Source organism: Canis aureus, chromosome 15 (assembly GCF_053574225.1).
Source record: "Canis aureus isolate CA01 chromosome 15, VMU_Caureus_v.1.0, whole genome shotgun sequence".
NCBI classification, from domain to species: domain Eukaryota; kingdom Metazoa; phylum Chordata; class Mammalia; order Carnivora; family Canidae; genus Canis; species Canis aureus.
The window spans coordinates 60,263,389-60,276,798 of record NC_135625.1 but is presented as its reverse complement, the minus strand read 5'-3'; the positions used below and the strand labels follow the sequence as shown (position 1 = coordinate 60,276,798).

Sequence of the window (13,410 nt, the reverse complement as noted above, 5' to 3'; positions counted from 1 at the left end):
ACTTCTGAAGGTGGAGTAATATTATGAAGCTGCTGTCTGCATTATTAATCTTTTTTTTTAAGATTTTATTTTATTTATTCATAGACACAGAGAGAGGCAGAGAGAGGCAGAGACACAGGCAGAGGGAGAAGCAGGCTCCATGCAGGGAGCCCGACATGGGACTTGATCCGGGGTCTCCAGGATCACACCCTGGGCTGAAGGCGGCGCTAAACCGCTGAGCTACCAGGGGGCTGCCCTGCATTATTAATCTTTTGTCAATCAGGAGCAGTAACATTCAACTTCATTTTTTTATATAAATTTATTTTTTATTTGTGTTCAATTTGCCAACATATAGAATAACACCCAGTGCTCATCCCGTCAAGTGCCCACCTCAGTGCCTGTCACCCAGTCACCCCCACCCCCCGCCCACCTCCCCTTCCACCACCCCTAGTTCATTTCCCAGAGTTAGGAGTCTTTCATGTTCTGTCTCCCTTTCTGATATTTCCCACTCATTTTTTCTCCTTTCCCCTTTATTCCCTTTCACTATTTTTTATATTCCCCCAATGAATGAGACCATATAATGTTTGTCCTCCGATTGACATTTCACTCAGCATAATACCCTCCAGTTCCATCCACGTCGAAGCAAATGGTGGGTATTTGTCGTTTCTAATGGCTGAGGAATATTCCATTGTACACATAGACCACATCTTCTTTATCCATTCATCTTTTGATGGACACCGAGGCTCCTTCCACAGTTTGGCTATTGTGGACATTGCTGCTAGAAACATTGGGGTGCAGGTGTCCCGGAGTTTCACTGCATCTGTATCTTTGGGGTAAATCCCCAGCAGTGCAATTGCTGAGTCGTACTGATTGAGTCCAGCCTGGCTGTCTGCCATCACTATGGCCCTGCTCCCACCCACAAGCTTCTGCTTGTAACCTTTAAATGGTACATCTTCTCTTCAGCATTTCAAAAATCCTTGGGCCTACTCTCATCCAGGACAATCCACTGCACTTATGTTTGAAATGTTTTAAATAATGTGAAAGGTAAACATGATAAAGTGTTTAAACTTCTCATTAAAAAACAGAGTTTTTGGCCTCTTAATTTCCAAATATCTAACTTTCTTCCATAATTTTAACAACTAATAACACCTCCTAGAGAGTGAATTATTGTCCTCTATGATATCAGGGAAGATATGTTTATATTCAGGCAAGAAAACTTCTTGAAAGTGCCACCTAGAGAACCATGCTAATTTTAGTGTGAAAGAGATGTCAATATATAGATCGAAGGATTTGCATAATTAGGATATTTGCCTCTCAAAGCTATTGTTACTTTAATATATACAATACATAAACTCTAATCAACATGTACACTAGCAATCTAAATCAAATATATTTATAAAATTGTTAAATTAACATTTGGTTAAATCCAATATTGAGTCATCATAATAACAAGCAGGGATGTAATCCTGGCAGATGCCAAAACCAGAAACTAAGATCCAGTAGAAAAAAGACAGCTAAAAAAGTATCCAAGTAATAAATAAAAGAGTTTTAAAAGGGAAAAAATTTAGATTTTCCTTCAGAGGAGGGCATCCAATGTGAAAAAGATGTGAAGATAAAAGACATATATTTACTAATCTGTTGTTGAAAAACTTCAAAAGTAACTGGATTCAAATATTAAAAGATTACAAGGATTAACTCAAAGATTTTTGTTACATCAGTAACAGAATATGGAATTAGTATTTATCTTTTTCTTTATTTTTTTTAAAAAGATTTTATTCATTTATTCATGAGAGACACAGAGAGAGAGGCAGAGACGTAGGCAGAGGGAGAAGCAGGCTGCAGGGGGTCTGAAGTGGGACTCTATCCTGGGACTCCAGGATCACGCCCTGAGCCAAAGGCAGACGCTCAATGGCTGAGCCACCCAGGTGTCCCCCTTTTTCTTTAATTTTTAAAAAAGTTTATTGAGGTAAACTTAATATAGAAAAAGTTGTACATATTTAATATGCATATTTTGATGAGTTTAGACATAGGCATACACCTGGGATATGATCATTGCAAACAAGGTAATAAACATATCCACCACCTCCAAAAGATTTCTTGTTGTCCTCTTGCTTTCGGCAGGCAGGGGAGAGGGACTAGTATTTATTTATTTTTAACTTTTTTTTTTTTTTTTTTTTGAGAAAGAGAGAGAGAGTCAGAGGGGCAGAGAATCTTAAGTCGAAAGCAAGAGTTAACACTTAACCGAGTCACCCAGGCACCACCATATTTATCTTTCAATAAGAAAGTCAAAAGGTGGTGGCACCAACTGAGATTTTTAAAAAATACAGGTTGAGCAGCTGTTAGAGCATAAAGTGGGGAATGTAGGGCTCAGTCTCGGATTTGTGGAGTTTGCAACGCCTGTGACATATTTATGTACAGACATGAAGTAGGTACAGAAATGAAGTAGGTTGTTGAATACTAAAGGTTGAGTCCAGGTAAAGACATGTAGACTGTAATACACACATTTAGAAGTCATCATTCTAAATAAAACCTATGGAATGGATATGAGGGTAAAAGGAGTTTTGTGAGGAAAGAAAATGGGAAAGGATGGAGTCCTTTTTCCCCAGGTTATTTCCAATTGTGAAAATTGACCCTAAAAAGGAAGCCAAGAAAGAACTGACCTTTTTTGAGAAGAACTGGGAGTGTGTGGAGTCATGAAATCTAAGGCAATAGAGATTTTCCAGAAAAAGTAAACAGCTCACAGTATCAAATACAGAAAGAGGAGCAACATCTCATACTATGAAGCAGGGCGATAAGAATTCGTTAAAAAAATGCATGTTTGCAATGCAAGTTTGTACTTGGGGGCATTAGAAGCATTAGAGTTCATGTCTTTATGCCTCTATTTTCTCTGTGATGTAGGAAGCAAGATCTCACAGAAAGGTTTCTGTGTCTCAGAGAAAGGCATAAAGCAAAAGATGAATTTGAAAATCACTATTAGAGACATTAAATATGAACCAGTAATATCTGTGATGTTGAGTACTATTAAATGTTTGCTCTTTATCAGTCTACTGTGGAGGCGCCTGGTGGCTTAGTCCATGTAAGCACTGACTCTTGATTTAGGCTCAGGTTATGATCTCAGGGTCGTAGGATCCAGCCTCGTGTTGGGCTCTGCGCTGGGCACTGGGCCTGCTTAGGATTCTCTTTCTCTTTCTCCCTCTGCCCCTCCCCCCGCTCTCTCATGCACTCTCTCTCTAAAAAATAAATAAATAAAAAATAATCAACTTGCTTTTAACAAAAACAAAACAACAACAACAACAAACCACAAGGAACAGTCTACTGTATACAAGGCTCTCCCAGAGCAATGGTAAGTGTTAGAACAAACAAAAAATCTGAGACTCTAAGTATTGTTCAGATTACATAAAAGCCTAGTACAGTTTCTGGTACTCAGTAGCTATATAATAAATATTTGTTGAATGAATGAAAGAAGTGAAGAAATGAACCATAAGACACCATAAATATATCTTAAGAACAAGTTACCAGAACAGGTTTTGCTATAAGTATTTACAATAAAAGTGCATTACAAATATATACTTAAAATAATGTAACAGCATTTACGATAAGAGATCTCTATTTGATATGAAGAGTACATCACAGGGTCTTATTAAAACTAGAATGAGGGGCACCTGGGTAGCTCAGTGATTGAGCACCTGGCTTTGGCTCAGGGTGTGATTCGGCGGTCTCAGAATGGAGTCCTACATCAGGCTCCCTGAATGGAGCCTGCTTCTCCCTCTGCCTATATCTCTGCCTCTCTCTGTGTTTCTTATGAATAAATAAATAGAATCTTTTAAAAAAAATAAAACTTGAGTGAAACACAGCAAAAATTTTATCTCATGGACTCTTACTATGAATCATGACACAAAAAAGGTTTAATCCCACTATCAGAAAATAAAAGAATTATAAAACTAGACTAATCAGGAATTGATCCTATGTAAGAAGACAGTAAATGTAAGAAGAAGGTAAGACATAATGTAATATTAATAGTAGTACATGACTAGCAAGTTTTTAATTGTCTGAAAAAACATTCCTTTGGAAACTTATGACAATGCTTTATCATAAGTATGCACTGCTTTTATATAATAAAAGAGAAATTTCCTCCAACATTTAAAAAGATTTTATCTTTTTTTTTTTAATTTTTTAAAATTTATTTATGATAGTCACACAGAGAGAGAGAGAGAGAGGCAGAGACACAGGCAGAGGGAGATGCAGGCTCCATGCACCAGGAGCCCGACATGGGATTCGATCCCAGGTCTCTAGGATCACGCCCTGGGCCAAAGGCAGGCGCCAAACCGCTGCGCCACCCAGGGATCCCAAGATTTTATCTTTTTAAGATTTATTAACTTATTTGGGCAGGGTGAGAGCATGGGGGGAGGGTGAGAGCATGGGGGAAGCGTAAAGCAGGCAGAGTAAGGGGGAGAGAGAAAATCTCAAGCAGACTCCACACTGAGCATGGAGCCCGACATGGGGCTGGATCTAATGACCCTAAGATAACCTGAGCCGAAATCAAGAGTCAGACACTTAATAGACTCAGTCACTGGGCACCCCTAAAGATTTTATTTTTAAGTAATCTCTATACCCAGTGTGGGACTCAAACTCACAACTCTGAGATCAAGAGCTGTATTCTGTATTAACTGAGCCAGCCAGGCACACTCTTTAATATTTTTTTTTAATCTCAAATATACAGAAATGTCAAAATAGTACTACAAACAAATGACCATATCCTTTATCCAGATTCCCTGTTAATAAATTGTTGCCTTTTCTTTATCTCCATTTCTTTCTGAATCATTTTAAAGTAAATTGCAGATATAATGCTATTTCAGCCTTAAATACTTCACCTTTCATCTTATAACAGTAAGGATATTATCATTAATTCACATTCATTCAAAATTATTATTTAATATATAGCACACATTTAAGTTCCCCAATTGCCCCAAAAAAGTCTCTCATAGTTTATTGTCTTATCCAGTATTCAGTTAAATTTCATGTATTGCATTTGGTTGCTAAAGCTCTTTAATCTCTTTTCTCTGTAATCTCTTTTAATGTAGGATAGTCTCTTTGACTTTCTGCCCTTGACTTGTTTTTCATAGTATTGAATTTTTAACAATCTTTTTTAAAAAAAGATTTTATTTATTTATTTTAGAGATGGAGGGCAGGGAGGAGCAGAGGAAGAGGAACAAGGGGTTCCACAACCCAGTGCAGAAACTGATGTGGGGCTTGATCGCATGACCCCAAGATCATGACCCGAGCCAAAATCAAGAGTTGGATGATTGACCAAATGAATCATTAAGCACCTGCATAAAATTACATTTTTGAAGAGTTAGATTTGTTTGTCTTATCTAATCTCCCACATTCTGGATTTGATGGTTTCCTCATGGGTACGTTCAAGTTAAACATTTTTTGGCCCCAATACTACATAGACCATGCACCACATCAGGATTTGTTACATAATGTTGAATTATCCTCCTATTGGGGATGCTGAGTTTAATAGGTTGGCTAATGGAGGGACTGCTATTGCAAACATATACTTCCCCCTTTGTAATTAGTGAGAGGTCTGTGTGGTAGCATTACAAAACCGTAGGACTGCCCTGATCTCCGACAGTTTCTTACTCAGTAAGACTTTCAGCAACTATTCATGGTCCTAACCTGGAACAATTATTACACTGGTGGTGGCAAAATGATTTTTTTTTTCTAATTCTATCATGCCCTTGCTCTGGAGTATACCAAGGTGCATACTCACAAGCTCACTTTATACATTTCCTGCCCCAGATCTGGAATCTGCCATTTCTCAAAGGAGCCCTTATTATGTAGAATGTAGAATGGCATTTCAAAATCAAGATCTAGGTACTAGGTATACCTATTGATACTCCCAGGTACCTCTTTCAGTGCACAGAGCTAAGAATATATGAATCTATACCTATGCCTGTACATTTATATATATGTGTGTATATACATATATACACACACATTACATATAAATAGGGGTATATAAATACACATATATACTATATGCAGGCATAAATATACAGATACACATTATATAAGCATTTACAAATATATATGCTTACATTATATGTATTACATAATATATGTACTTTCCTAATTCTATCATTTCTTCTCTGTATAATAACTAGTATACATTCTTCTAAAATTATACATATACACATGTTCACAGACACATTATTTTTCTCTAAATCCTACATTAATAGTTATTCCAATTCAAATCCAGCACCACAGGGTTCTTCAACTTCTGTTCACAATGTGTTTTTTTCACAGTAAGAACCTAGATTCCCAACACCATCATATGTGATCATTTGCTCTACCCATAATAAATACAAATGTTTCATAATTACAAAACCAATATCACTACCAATAATAAGCCTTCCGTATAAAGTTCAAGATTCATTAGTAGTGCATTTTGTTCTTTGAATCTATTCCAGTCAGTACTTAATCAGAAGCAGAAGCGCTAGGAACATAAATAATAGGAATGTATTACAGAGATTTGGTCTTAGGCAAGCATGGAGCTGTTTAAACAGTCTAGGTGGGCAGCCTGGGTGGCTCAGCAGTTTAGCACCGCCTTCGGCCCAGGGCATGATCCCAGGGTCCTGGGATCGAGTCCCACATCAGGCTCCCTGCATAGAGTCTGCTTTTCCCTCTGACTGTGTCTTTGCCTCTCTCTCTGTGTGTGTCTTCCATGAATAAATAAATAAAATCTTAAAAAAAAAAAAAAAAACCATCGAGGTGAGGCTGTTGTTTCTGGGTCTGCTGCTGGATCCCCAAATCCTCAGCCAGACAGCAGGAAGGAAAAACGGAGGTGAAGTGGGAGAAGCAAGATAAAAACGAAATCGGTAATGTTGAGCTAGAAGCTTCAAGGAAGGACTGCAACACGAGTCAGACTGTCACTGGGCTTTCATAACAGGGCTGTAATGGGAGTCCTGCAGGAGAAGCCTGTCATTACAGAGTTAAACATTCATCCCACAGAAATGGTAGCAATTGTTGTCATTTCTGGCATATGGATGAGAGCCAGCAGAGAACTCTAAGAGTTACCCTCACAAATGTATTTCTTACAGCGTTGGTGAGGAGAGTTTGCTCTGGACCATCTCAGGGGATATACTTTGGAGTGGGTGAGCAGGTCTTACAAGATGGAAAATGATTCTGGCAAATAGTTCCAGTTTAGCTAATTTAACATGGCATAAGTTCATTTTAGTCTGTAGGAAGAAAATGATATTCAAAAGCCACTTGAGGGATCCCTGGGTGGCTCAGCAGTTAAGCATTTGCCTTTGGCCCAGGGCATGATCCTGGAGTCCCAGGATCAAGTCCCACGTCGGGCTCCCTGCATGGAGCCTGCTTCTCCCTCTGCCTGTGTCTCTGCCTCTCTCTCTCTCTGTGTCTCTCATGAATAAATAAATAAAATCTTTAAAAATAAAAAATAAATAAAATATATACTCAGAGAAGTCTTATTCTCTTCCTATCTCCTACACCCTGTTCTTACTCATCCTTTATCAGGTGCCATTTTCATTATATATGCAGTTTCTCTTTGCTTCTTGCCAAAAGGTAGCATACTGCATATAGTCTACTGCACCATGAAATAAAAGCAAACCTAAGAAAATTTAACACTCCAAATTACCGAATTCACGAAGAATATTTCTTGTGAGAGGTAGTATAAGAGGTAGTATAAGCAGGATGTTATAAGATGAAAGAACATACTGATATAAATATCCTTTGGTAAATGTTAAAAATATAATATCTAGGGTACTTTTGGAGTACTGAAGATGTTCTAAAACTTATTGTGATGATGGTTGCCTGACACTATGGATATACTAAAAATCAGTGAATTGTCTATCATTTAATTTTACTCATGTGTAGAATTTAAGAAACAAAATAGAGAAACATAGGGGAAGGGAGGAAAAAATAAAACAAGATGAAATCAGAGAGGGATACAAACTACAAGAGACTCTTGATCATGGGAAACAAACAGGGTTGTTGGAGGAGAGGGGATTGGGGGGTGGGGTTACTGGGTGATGGACATTAAAGAGGGAATGTGATGTAATGAGCACTGGATATTACATAAGACTGATGAATTGCCCACCTCTACCTCTGAAACTAATAATACATTATATGTTAATTAATTGAATTTAAATTTAAAAAAATGAAAAAAAAATCAGTGAATTGTCTACCTTATTTTTTAAGTAGGCTCCACAGGCCTTGAACTCACGACTCTGTGATTAAGACCTGAGCTGAGATCAAGGGTCAGGCATTTAACTGACTGAGCCATTCAGGTACTCCATGAGTTATCTACTTTAAATCCATATGATATATGGATTATATCTCAATAAAGCTGTTATTTAAAAATTAAAAAAAGAGAAATATAATATCTAATACATTTCATGAATCTAAAAGCAAGGTCTTCCTTCAAGAATTAAAAAGTTTGGGATCCTTGGGTGGCGCAGCAGTTTAGCGCCTGCCTTTGGCCCAGGGCGCGATCCTGGAGACCCGGGATGGAATCCCACGTCGGGCTCCCGGTGCATGGAGCCTGCTTCTCCCTCTGTCTGTGTCTCTGCCTCTCTCTCTCTCACTGTGTGCCTATCATAAATAAATAAAAATTAAAAAAAAAAAGAATTAAAAAGTTTGAGAAATGTAAGTTCAGTTGAGGGGATGACAAGAGTGCCTAATTCATGACATGACAACAGGGAAGGACAGAGAGAAAACCTAGACTTGATACAATATCATTTTATTAAAACAAAAACAAAAATAAAGTTTTTTTTGTTGACTCCAAGCTTCATACATATCAACAATGATGTGCAGTTGCTTATATGATTTTTTTTAAAGATTTTTTTATTTACTTATTCATGAGAGACACAGAGAGAGCGAGAAGCAGAGACACAGGCAGAGGGAAGCAGGATCCCTGCAGGGAGCCCGATGTGGGACTCAATCCCAGGACTCCAGGATCACACCCTGGGCCGAAGGCGGGCGCTAAACTGCTGAGCCACCCAGAGATCTCCTGATTTTTTATTATATTAACAAAAGCATGCAATCAGAGGTTCTATTTTTTTGTTAGTTGGATCCAATTGGAATGATGTACAACGCATGGGATGTTTTAAGAGGAAAATTGAACAGTACACAGAAAGCTGAGAAAATGCTTTGAGGAAAAAACTAAAGAAACAGAACTCCCTTCAAATATTTGAAAGCAGTTACACAGGATAAGAAATAGACTTGTCCTGTGTTCCTCTAGAAGGCAAAACAGACCAGAATATAGATAACATAAAGAGGAGGGTTTCAATACAATTTCAGGAGAAAAAAATTTACCATTGAATGTACTATTTCAGTGAGGTCCCCATCACATTTGGATAGAGTCTAGAATTCCACTGAGAAGATTCCAAGTATCTCTCAGCAGGAAGGCTGCCCTGAATCAACTCTATGATTCTATTTTCTATTCATACCTAAATAGCTTCTGAGAGTAGCCTTCTATTAATACAAGATGTGTTATTCACAATATAATGACCTTGATTCATAAAGAAAACACTAAATTACAATCAGCTATGTATCATTGAATGTGGTTGGAACTGTAGAAGCTTCCTAGAAGCTGCTTATTTGTTTTCTAGTAGTTGCCCACATTAATGTGGATCAGACCTGGTTGGGCAGGTCCAGCTGATGAGTGGGACTATCCAAAGTCTATTCAAATGCAAGATTCAAGATAGAAAGACCAGCTGGAAAGAAACTGGAAGAGAGGGTCAGACATATCAGCAAGATTGCTTAGTGTTGTAGACATTAACTACAGCAAAGATCTGAGGAATGATCCTCACCTAGATGTGTTTTCCAGTTTCCTGTGAATACATGAATGCCTTAGGGCATAAAGAGACTGTAAATAAAACCTAAAAGAACCACATTGACTAAACTGTTAAGACTTTAGAATGCAAGATAATACTTTTTTTTAAAAAGATTTTTATTTATTCATGAGAGAGAGAGAGAGAGAGAGAGAGAGAGAGGCAGAGACACAGGCAGAGGGAGAAGCAGGCTCCATGCAGGGAGCCTGACATGGGACTTGATCCCAGGTCTCCAGGATCAGGCCCTGGGCTGAAGGCAGCGCTAAACCGCTGAGCCACCCAGGCTGCCCAAGATAATACTTCTTTGATGCCCATATGACACACTACAGCACAAGAATGAGGTGTTTTGAGGGTGCCTGGGTGCCTCAGTTGGTTAAACAGATTTTTAACCTTGGGCTCAGGTCATGATCCTGGGATCCTGGGATCAAGTCCCGAGTCAGGCTCCCTGCTCAGTGGGAAGTCTGCTTCTTCCTCTCCCTCTGCTCCTCCCCCCAATCATGCTCTCTCTTTCACTCTCTCAAATAAATAAAAACTTAAAAAAAAAAAAAAAAAGGAGGACATGTGGAGGTGTTTTTTCTGTTTTTGTGCAGATCACAAACTGGCTTGGCTCATTACATGCTCCAAGAACACAGAGCCATACTTTTGGGTAGTGAGTTTCAGCACAGCATGCTGCCAATGGCAGTATTGAGATTTGGGGGAGAAGTGCCCAAGAGGAGACGACAGGCTGTGTTCTATGGCCAAGGACCTGCATTTATTTTTGCCTGTAGTGGTAAGAAGCTACAGAAAGAAGGTAAGGGCTTCTTCATTAGTATACTGAGATATGTCTTGGTAATGTCCCCAGTAATAAAAGGGGGAGGATTTGAGTGCAGAGCCTCCTCTGGAGAAGGTAAAGGTGACTATTTCTAGAATAGCTAGTTCATTAATCTAAATACAACCTGCCTGTAAATTAAACACAATTGTAAATTCTTTGACCCTTCTTCTATTGAGAGGTAGGATTTATATGCCTTTTCCTTGAATTTAGCCTAGACCTAAGGACTTGACTCTAATCCAATACAATGCAGTAGAAATAAAAATAAAATAAAATGCAACAGAAATGATACTGTGCGACTCTGGAGGGAAGGTCATAAAATGCAATGCAGCTTTCACCTTGGTTATAGAAACACTAGCGTCTGGAGCCCTCAGCCACCTTGTAAGAAGTCTAACTATTCTGAAGCAGTCATGCTATGAGGAAGCTCAGGCCACATGAGGAAAGTATGTTTGGGTATTGTGGCTGACTGCCCCAGCTGAGGTACCAGCTTCAACTACCAGGCATAGGAGGAAATATTCCTCTAGATTATTCCAGTCCCCACCCATTGGGACACCTCCAGGCACTGAGCCTTCTCAGCTGAGGGTCCCAGACATCATGGAGCAGAGACAGCCATCTCTGCTCTGCCTTGTCTGAATTGACTGAGAAGGTACTTCATATTTTTTATTTTTAAGGGAAAATCTATGTGATCCTTACAATAAAGCAGTTAGGCAGGTTGGGCTAGCATTATTACCACCTTCCTCTTACAGATTAAAATAACAACAAACAGGGATTCAAACTTACCTTCTTTCAGATTATACAGCCCAGATGTGGCATGCTGATTCTGATCTTTGTATCCCAAAGTTTATGCTCTTTGTATATTTTCCCATCTGGATCCTATGGGGGCTTTAGAATAACCTAGGGAAATCAAGCAAGATATATCCAGAATTTAAAGACAAGGTCAGAAAATATTGAGTGAATAGAAGCTAACAAGAATCAATATTAAATGGATGAGATCAGTCAACCTGTGGAGAAATAACTATGTAAGATCTGATTTACAGATTGCTGCTGATAAAGAAGGCTATAATTTATAATGGAACCAAAGAAAACAAATGTCAGAACTTTGAGTGTTATGAAGAAATAGCATAATGATATAATTTTCTTAGGGTCTGATTTTTTAAAAAACGAAATAGGACTGTTAAAGGAAAAAAGTGCTGCGTGTTGTGTGTGTGTGTTTAATAAAATTAAGGGTAAACGGTGCCATGACTGGCTAATGGTGCTATTTTAGTCACTTCGGAAGTATGTCCTTACAGTAAAGAAGGGTGCTTCAGACTAATATAGCTTGATGACATTATCCCTTATGATAATTTTCATTTACTTTTGCCAAACCACTTTTGATTGGTTGATTGATTGATTGATTTACAAGTTTGATTTAAATTTAGTTCAAGGAAGACTTTTTACTTGGAGGAGAAAGTACAATGAAGCTAAGAAAACTACCATGCCTACTTGATAGACGGTACTTCCCATTTTTCATTGAAGAGGAATAGGAGAATTCTGATTAATCAAGCAGCCTCAAGTAAGGGTCAGCTCCTGGACTCATAGTGACTCAATATGCAGACATCCCGCTTCAGAAGTCAGTAGTACACCTTCCATTTCTTTAATCACGGTGAATACTGTAAGGAGATAACTGGTGAATTCCCTCCTCATGGGCAGTAAAAAACTGTAGTTCACTCAAAGCTTCTCATGACTTGATGTTTAGGTTACTCTGGTGATTAGAACTCTCCACCACCAGGAACCCACAGTAGCTTCCATTATGTTTCTCACTCCTTTTTCTCCGTTCCTTACATTTTTTTTCCCTCCCTGAATATTCCCGTTTCAAGATAAATGCATTTTTTAATAATGAACTGGGTTTCCTTAATTTCGTTCTGTAATTGGGCCTCACCAAGGGAATCCAACTCTCCTCTTTGTTTCCATGCCTAGTTTGCACAGATAACGCCTTGGAACGTTCTATTCTGTTTAATTAAGCACTTAAGGGGTTTTGAAGTTATCTTGAAAATAAAAAAATCAAAGTTTTGATGCGTCAGATGTCTAGAATGCTGTGCCTTGTGCAGGCCCTCGCGTGTGGGAAAGTCTCCCATTTGCATTTGTTGATTGCATCTGGAGAAGGAAAAACTTAAAGGTTTTATTCCTCAACGATGGGGAGAAGCTTTTTTAGACTCCCACTTAGATCCACTTTCACAGGCCAGGTTCATCAACGAGACGGATGCAAAAATCACTCTGATTATTTTAGCTGTCCCTAAATATATTTCTATCAGGTTGGGCTGGACTGTTCCCACCTCGGGGCTTCAAGTCTTATTTTTACGACACAGAGAGACCCTCGCCGTCCTGGGACACACGCAGGTGGTACGGGGCTTCCCCGCCTTCCTCCCTCTAGGATTCCAACGTCTCCTCGAACAGCACCGCCCGTGCTCTTCTAGTAAAACCCCACGTTCCAGGGCACGTTTAGGACCGAAGAAGAACCGAGTCGGAAATCGCAGCCATGGCAACCGCGGAGCGGAGGAAACGTGCGCGCGCGAGGGCGGGCACGCGGGCCGGGGAAGGAACCCTCCCCTGACGACGGCGCGAGGGCGCTCCTCGGATGACGTCACGCACCCGGGTGACGTCACGGCCGTGACACGCGGGTGACGCCGTTGCCGCGGCGACTTGTAGTCGTCTCCGCCCCCTCCTCCGCCCCCCCTCCCTCCCGCCTAGCGTCCTTCCCCCAGTCCCCTCAGGCTCGGCTGCGCCGGG

General features: G+C 39.5%; 1 long non-coding RNA gene across 5 annotated transcripts in view; it reads right to left on the bottom strand.

Moving 5' to 3' along the window:
• Nucleotides 1-13,229, bottom strand: part of LOC144284961 (uncharacterized) — a 59,492-nt gene extending 46,263 nt beyond the window's left edge. For 3 of the 5 annotated variants that reach the window (XR_013353347.1, XR_013353349.1, XR_013353350.1), the window contains exons 1-2: nucleotides 12,118-13,229; nucleotides 11,425-11,538 (exon numbers count right to left, since the gene is read on the bottom strand). This is a non-coding gene — a long non-coding RNA (uncharacterized LOC144284961). The remainder of the gene's footprint in view (nucleotides 1-11,424; nucleotides 11,539-12,117) is intronic. The other 2 variants (XR_013353348.1, XR_013353351.1) reach the window with 1 other exon arrangement.
• Between the last annotated feature and the right edge of the window lie 181 nt (nucleotides 13,230-13,410).